The sequence below is a fragment of the Melanotaenia boesemani genome, chromosome 22, assembly GCF_017639745.1.
Source record: "Melanotaenia boesemani isolate fMelBoe1 chromosome 22, fMelBoe1.pri, whole genome shotgun sequence".
Taxonomy (NCBI): Eukaryota; Metazoa; Chordata; class Actinopteri; order Atheriniformes; family Melanotaeniidae; genus Melanotaenia; species Melanotaenia boesemani.
Window position 1 is genome coordinate 25,626,214 of NC_055703.1, and position 7,836 is coordinate 25,634,049.

The window sequence follows — 7,836 nt, forward strand, 5'->3', positions numbered from 1 at the left end:
GTTTTTTCTCAGCTGTGAGGAAGTTTCTGCAGAAACGTCCAGCTGTGTGAGCATCTTGGAGGAATTTAGGTGAAACAGTTCTCAGGTCAGATTGAAGCTACAACCAGAATTCAGGCTGATTAAGGTTCTGCTGGTTCTGTTCCAGTTTTCTTGGATCTAAATGAGTCAGTGTGTGGCCTTGGTGTGTTTGAGGCTGAGCTCCTCTGTCAGGCTGTCGTATCGAGCGTGAACATCACAGCAGCTCACATCTCTGCAGGGCCGAACGAGCTCAGTTTCGCTCTCGCTGATGTTCCCCCTGATGTGGCGTAACTCCCTCGCTCTCTGCATCTCTGTCATGCTCTCTTGCCCTCTGAGCAGGTCAGTGACCTGCAGAGAAAGTTTCCTTCGTTTGCTCGACTTTTGGGTTAAACTGAATAAATGGACCATGATGCTGTAGTCTGGTTGTGTTTTAAAGGACGGGGATGAAAAATAAGGTTTAACCAGTTGAGATATTTCTGAACATCTTCTGTTTGATCATTTTTTCTACACACAAAGTCATTAATTACAATTAATAAAAATTAGTGAGCATTAAATCAAAGGAAGTAAAATCTAAAACACACGACAAAGTAACTCAAGAAGAAGAAGAAATGAAAACAGGAATTTGTAAGAAAGAATAAAAGGAAATGTGTGTAAATAAAACTATTTTTTAAATCTGAGTTAATTTGAAACCCTGCTCAGGCTTCATTGCTGTCGTCTGAAATCTGTGGCAGTAATCAGAGTAATAACCTGCCCGACTGAGCTCAGATCCGACACTCAGCACCTCCTGTCAGCTGACGAGGTCCAGCTCATAAAGCTCCTGCTGACTGCGTCGCCTTTCTGCTGACCGGCAGCTCCTGCAGCCGGACCTCCACTTCCTGCTCCACACGCCGCAGTCCCAGCTTCAGCCAATCAGCTGCCACATCTGTAGTCAGCTGGGACCAAACTGGAGGAAAGTGAAACTACTAGTATGATTAATAATCTCATATTTGGTGGATAATTTTAGTTACCGTCCACGTTGTCAGGTCCACTTTCTAGTACCGGGTTGGACCCCTTTTCCCCCAGAACTACTTTAATTCTTGGTGTGACAGATTGAACAAGGTGGTGGAAACCTTCCTCAGAGGTTTTCTCCATATTGACATGACAGCATCACACAGCTGCTGCAGGTTTGTCGGCTGCATCCATGATGAGAATCTCCCGTTCCACCACATCCCAAAGCTGCTTTACTGGACTGAGATCTGGTGGCTGTGGAGGCCGTTGGAGTCCAGTGAACTCATCGTCATGTTCTAGAAAGCAGGTGGAGATGATCTGAGCTTTGTGACATGGTGCTTTATCCTGCTGGAAGTAGCATCAGAAGATGCTCCACTGTGGTCATAAAGGGATGGACATGGTCAGCAACAATAATCAGGTAGGCTGTGCTGGTTAAACCAGGCCATGTTGGTACTAAGGGATCCATGTTTTCATGATGTTTCCACCAAATTCTGAGCCTATCATCTGAATGTGGAGCTGAAATGGAGACTCATCAGACCAGCAAGGTTTCTCCATCTTTTATTGTCCATCCATTCCTCCTCCATGTTCCTCCTCCACTCCACTGCAGCTGTCTCCTCAATTAACATTAATTAATAAACTTTCTGTCCCCAGCCTCCCTAACCCATCCTCACTCGTCCTCACCCACTCTGCCAGCACACATCACCTTCAACATGGTCAACGAGGAGCTCAACAGAGGATGAGCACCAATCAACCAATAAAAAGTCAGTCCTCGCTTCTCTGACGAGCATCAGAGTCTGGTTGGAAGCGACGAGAGTCTCCGAGCCTGGAGGGTTGAAACGGTTCAAACATTGGACAGGATGATCTTCAGAGAGAACCCACCAGAACAGAGAGAATCTAACAGATCTATACTTAGTTTATAGCCTCTCAGCTGTTTGAAGGTCTCATTCAAAGATAAAACAAACTGTGGGGAAAGAATTAAATGTCATGTTTGATTGGTGACGTCTGTCAGAGAAAAACAACGAATGATTTAATTTATAATATTCCATTAGTGCAGTGAGGTCTGAAGGTTCAACATGTGAGGTTATCTTCTGTTAACCGTTGAGATTTTACTATGATAATGGTTATTTACTCAAACAGGAGACGGGATGTATAAATAAATCAAAGTAACATCACCGCCTCATTGTGAAAATGATCTGATTGGTTTTAATAAACAGACCTGCTGCAAGTGTCTCAGTCTGCATCCAGCTGCAGAGCAGGTGCAGATTCCAGCATCTGTTGCCATGGTGATACACCTCGGTAAGAAATTAAGTCGCTTTCAGAGCCACTGGATCAGACTCGTATTTCAGTCCTCTGGTGATACATACGGAGCAGGAGCTGCTGTTTGAGCTGAGATGTGACGGAGGAACCAGTTCACCTCCACCTGCCCGCTGCTGCTCCATCACTGCAGCGATCCTACTGTGGTGTGAAGGTTTCCATGTTTGGATGATGCTGGATGAGTCTGGAGACCAGACAATAGAAGAACAGCTGTTTTCATCTTTCTCCTGCATCATCTTCCTCACTGCTCTCAGATTCATCCTCATCATCTTCTCCTACTGCACCAACAATCGGAAGTAATGATGTTTTATTAGGTTCAGTGCGGTGGTGTCATAGAGGGTGTGGGGGTGGGGGTCTATGGGATGGCTTTACAGCAGTGAGGAGCCTCTGAGGAGTTGACGCTGCATGTTGGTAAATATCTATTTCTAATGAAGATTTATTTAAACAAATGTAGCATAAAGCTCTTCACAGGGAAAATACGGACACTGTTCTTCACTTCAGAAAGATTAAATTAACCTGAGGTCACATGACCAGGAAGCTCCATCATCTCGCAGGTGATAAGTTCAGCAGATTCTGTAAAAATCCTGAAATCAAAGAACTGAAACAGCAACCAAACATTTTCACTCAGAGGTTTAAACCAGCAGGTGACACGATTCGTTTTTATTTTCCCTCTGAGATCACATGATGAAGAAAACATCTGACCCCCATCGTTACCATCACTATCATCACCATCATCATCATCATCACCATCATCATCATCTCCGTCATCACCAACATCATCTCCATCATCATCATCACCATCATCACTATCATCATCATCACCTCCATCATCACCATCATCATCATCATCACCAACATCATCATCATCTTCGTCATCACCATCATCATCATCATCACCATCATCATCTCCGTCATCACCATCATCATCTCCATCATCATCATCACCATCATCGCTATCATCATCATCATCACCATCATCATCATCACCAACATCATCACCATCATCATCATCACCAACATCATCATCATCTTCGTCATCACCATCATCATCATCTCTGTCATCACCATCGTCATCATCACATCATCATCATCTCCATCATCTCTATCATCATCATCATCTCCATCATCTCCATCATCACCATCATCATCATCATCACCAACATCATCTTCATCTCCGTCATCACCATCATCATCATCATCACCATCCTTACCATCACTATCATCATCATCATCATCTCTGTCATCACCATCACCATCATCATCATCATCACCGTCATCACCATCATCACCATCGTCATCATCACATCATCATCATCTCCATCATCTCTATCATAATCATCACCATCATCATCACCAACATCACCATCATCTCCGTCATCATCACATCATCATCATCTCCATCATCTCTATCATCATCATCATCTCCATCATCTCCATCATCACCATCATCATCATCATCACCAACATCATCTTCATCTCCGTCATCACCATCATCATCATCATCATCACCATCCTTACCATCACTATCATCATCATCATCATCTCTGTCATCACCATCACCATCATCATCATCATCACCGTCATCACCATCATCATCATCACCGTCATCACCATCATCATCACCATCATTACCATCACCATCATCACCATCATCATCACATCATTACCATCACCATCGCCATCATCACCATCTCCGTCATCACCATCACCATCATCATCAGCATCATCATCATCTCTGTCATCACCATGAGCATGATGATAATGAAGACGATGATGATGATGAATGTGGAGAAGGATGATGATGAGGAGGAAGGAGATGATGATAATGACAATGATGAAGATGACGTTGAAGATGAAGATGTTGATGTTTCATGTTGTTTGTTGGTCTGTTTCTTTGGAGTTTTTTTAAAAAGTCCACTTTGACCTGAACTGACTGATTTCAACCGTCGCCATGACGACCACTTCTGTTTTCATGTTAAACGGACAGTAAAGAGTGGACGAAGACGAGAAGCATCAACTGATCTCATCTGCACAGAGAAGGAAACCTCTGAGGAAGAGGAAGATGGTTAACTAATGAGAAAACTGATTTCCTCGTTTCAAACACAGGTCCTAGAATAAACCCGAGTGAAGAGGCGGTCGCTGCTGCGCTCGTGATTAATGGGATAATTAGAGCCCAGAGAGACGAGTTCAGCTCCTCCAGTCACACTTTAAAGAGTCATTAGCATTCAAAACTCCCTCATATCCAGGCAGGAGAATTAATGTGTTGATTAACGTTGAGTGAAAGTTTCATTTTCTCTCTGCAGAGTCAGATGTTGGTTATTTTTGCTGTTTCTGTTGATATTAACTGAACCCAGAAGAGGCTGAGCTCAAACATCAGAGGAACTCTTGTGTGCTTTGTTTACATGACTTGTAGCACTTTGTTTAGTGTTAATTGATCTGTGCTGCATTATTAACTGATTAAAAGATTGGTTTTAGACTTATAATTCACTAAAATAGTTTTCTTTGCGATAGATAAGGCCGTGAGGACCACGTGTGCTTTGTTAGTGTCTGTATTGATGTCACTTAGGTCACCCAGTAAACAAAGTTTAGGACATGCAGGAATGTTACATCTAACCCATAAAAACTAAATATTAACCAGCACAGAAATCTCCTGTTGGATCACACCAGTCTAGAGACTGTATCGGCATCCATTAAACATCAATCAGTTAACTCTCAGTCTCCCTGGACCCTGCTGATTAGTCACATCACGTAGTGGGAAGGGGTGCTGAGGTCTAGTCGTTCCGTGGGGGTCAGGGGTGGGGCTGGCTGGGGGGCCTTGGGGGTCCATCAGCTCTGGCTGTTTCTCTGGGACGGTGGTTGGTCGGAAGGTGGGAGACTGTGTGCCTGACCAGAACCACGGCCTTGGTGGCCTGAGGGCTGGTGCTCCATGGGGGCGGGCCGGGGGGCGACCGGGGGTCCGGGGCTGTTGGGGGGGCTTGGTGGCCGGGTTGCCGTGTTGGGGGCCGGGTGAGGGGGCTGCCTCCCTTCAGCCTGGGAGACCCTGCCTGGACCTCGGGGGGGCTTGGTCGCCCTGGGCATGCCATGTTCTTGTCCCAGGGGTGCCTAGCCTTGGTATTGGATTGGCGTGGCCGGCGGTGGTTTTGCCTGAGGCAGTCGGGCCCCGTCAGGTGTTCTGGGTGCGGCTCTACTGGGGGGAATGGGTGGCCCTTGGGCCTGTGGGGTGCCTGCCGTCCGTGCGGCCCGCACTGCGGCGCCCGGCACCCGCTGGGCCTGCTCACCGTCGCCCTGTGCTGCCCAGTGCCCCTGCCCCGTCGTGCCGGGGGGCTCCGGTCTGGGGGCCCTTCTGCTCTGGTCTGAGTGGACCGCTGCTCTGTCTGCTTTGGCCGTCCTGGGCTTGGTGCTCTGTGGACCTGCTGGGCCTTTGGGGCCTCGGGCTCCCCCCGTCCCCCACTGATGCTTCGGGGTGAGGCGTGATCACGGCCCTCTTGCAAGCACAGATTTCTTCCTCATTGCATGGCCACACACGCACGTTCACACGTGCATGCTCACAAACTTGCTCGTCTCTCCATCTGCTTCTAACTAGATGTTGCTGATGTTTGTGTGTTGGTACGTTTCTCTGCAGGTACGTTTGATGACTATTGTACTTTTTCATATCATCAACGTCCTATTTTTCTTTATGTATCATGCTGTACTGTGGCAGTTTATATTGTTTTTTTTTTTGTTGTTTGTTTTTGTGGTGTGTTTTAGGCAGCCTAGACAACTGTTATTTACACATTTTAATCCTGTCCTTTTCGCCCCCTTTTTGTTTTTTTTTTTTTTTCTTTTCTTTTCTTCACTCTTCCTGGATCTCCCTGTCAGGTTCAGTACTGACATATAAAAACTAAAGAAAATAAGATTACAATAAAAATAATAAAAATATCAAGGGCAGCCATGTTTATATCATGTCTCCCTTTGTAGAGCAAATCTGTCACACAGACCACCGTTCTGTATGTAAGGATGCTGGACAGGACAGGTAATAAATAAATAAATAAATAAATAAAATAAATAAATAAACTGATTAAAAGGTGGGAAACATGTAGCTCCGTCCATACTGTCATTCGGTTTACTGTAAGAGAGGAAATTTAGATGTTTTAATGAATCCGGTTTCACCCCCTCCCTTCTCCTGCAGTCTCGTGAACTTGTGACATAAAACCTGTTCTGAACCATTTTGGATGTGCAGATATAATTAAGTTACTTTTTTTTTTTTTTATTGAGACAAAAGAAAAATCTCTAACCTCCCAGAATGCAGCACTATAGTCATTTTAAAATCTGATGGTGTTTCACCTGGATACACACACAAGGAGTTTACCTGTTATTTGTTCTTCTTTGGCGAACGGTGGCGAACTCCAGAAATTTGTATAAAATAATTAAATAAATAGATGGTTGTAGCATTTGCGTGTTTTCTGGTTGTTCCAGCTGCAGCAGAACTCTGAGTCGTGTCTGCTGCAGGGAAAATTCCTTTAAATGAAGTTTGATAAAACTCATGTTTACACTGAGATGAATGATGATTTACAGAAGCAGAAACCAGAATTTGGCAAAGACAAGAGTCTCAACTCTGCAGTGTTTACTCACATCATGCCTGGTTTATCTGCAGACGCTGCTGCATGCTGGGAGATAAACACCAGTCCCCTCCCTGCTGGTAAGAAGGTGGCGTTTGGTGTGTGATCAGCTCTGCTGTCGTCTCGTCTTCTTCCTGCAGAGTCGATGGAAACTGAAGGTTGTTAAAGAGTTCATTCAGTCTGAACGAGGCTGCGGGACTCTTCATTACTGTCTATGCTCACTTCAATTTCAGTTCCTGTCAGTCAGCTGAGGTGAAGCTGTCAGCTGACATCGCTGCCGTTCACCTGAGTGACATCCTGCAGACGGGAGGAGACACAGCCGTCGCCTGGAGGGCTGCTCCAAAATCCATCCAAACACAACACAGAGACTCTAATAGCCAGGAAATGATGATCAGAAACATTTGAGTTAATGAGTTTCTAACTGAGGTGATCAGATTCTTCACTGAGTGCCCGTATTACTGGAACAGAAGGAGAAGAGTTAAGAGGGAGAAGGTGGAGGTATGGGTGGTTGTTAACGGTGTTCACTGAGAAGTGGAGGATCAGACTTATAGGATGAAAGAAAAAGAAAAGATGAAAAGAATTCAGGATGAACATTGGTGTGGTTTCTCCCAGATGATTCCCCACACAAGTCAGATGGATCCATGTTGTTTCCATTGAACTCTGAAATGGAGACTCATCAGGCGACATTTCTCCATCTTTTATTGTCCACTGTTGGTGAGTCTGTAGCCTCGGGTTCCTGTTCTGAGCTGGATTGGGACAACGTTCCTGCTTTAAGCAGCTGAACAGAGCCACAATATAAATGTTTAAGGTATCGTTTTAATGTGCAGTTATTTACTGCAGCCGTTCTCAAACTAGGGGTCGGGACCCCCATGGGGGTCCCAAGATAATTTAGAGGGTCACCATATCATTGTAAAAAATA

The 7,836-nt window shown here is 45.1% G+C and overlaps 1 long non-coding RNA gene across 1 annotated transcript; it reads right to left on the bottom strand.

The window, feature by feature from the left end:
* Nucleotides 1-1,942: 1,942 nt before the first annotated feature.
* On the bottom strand, nt 1,943-7,472 carry LOC121633554. Its single transcript, XR_006009081.1, has 3 exons — nt 7,140-7,472; nt 6,931-7,051; nt 1,943-2,493 (listed from the first exon to the last, which is right to left on the bottom strand). It is a non-coding gene; the product is annotated as an uncharacterized LOC121633554 (long non-coding RNA).
* Nucleotides 7,473-7,836: the final 364 nt, after the last annotated feature.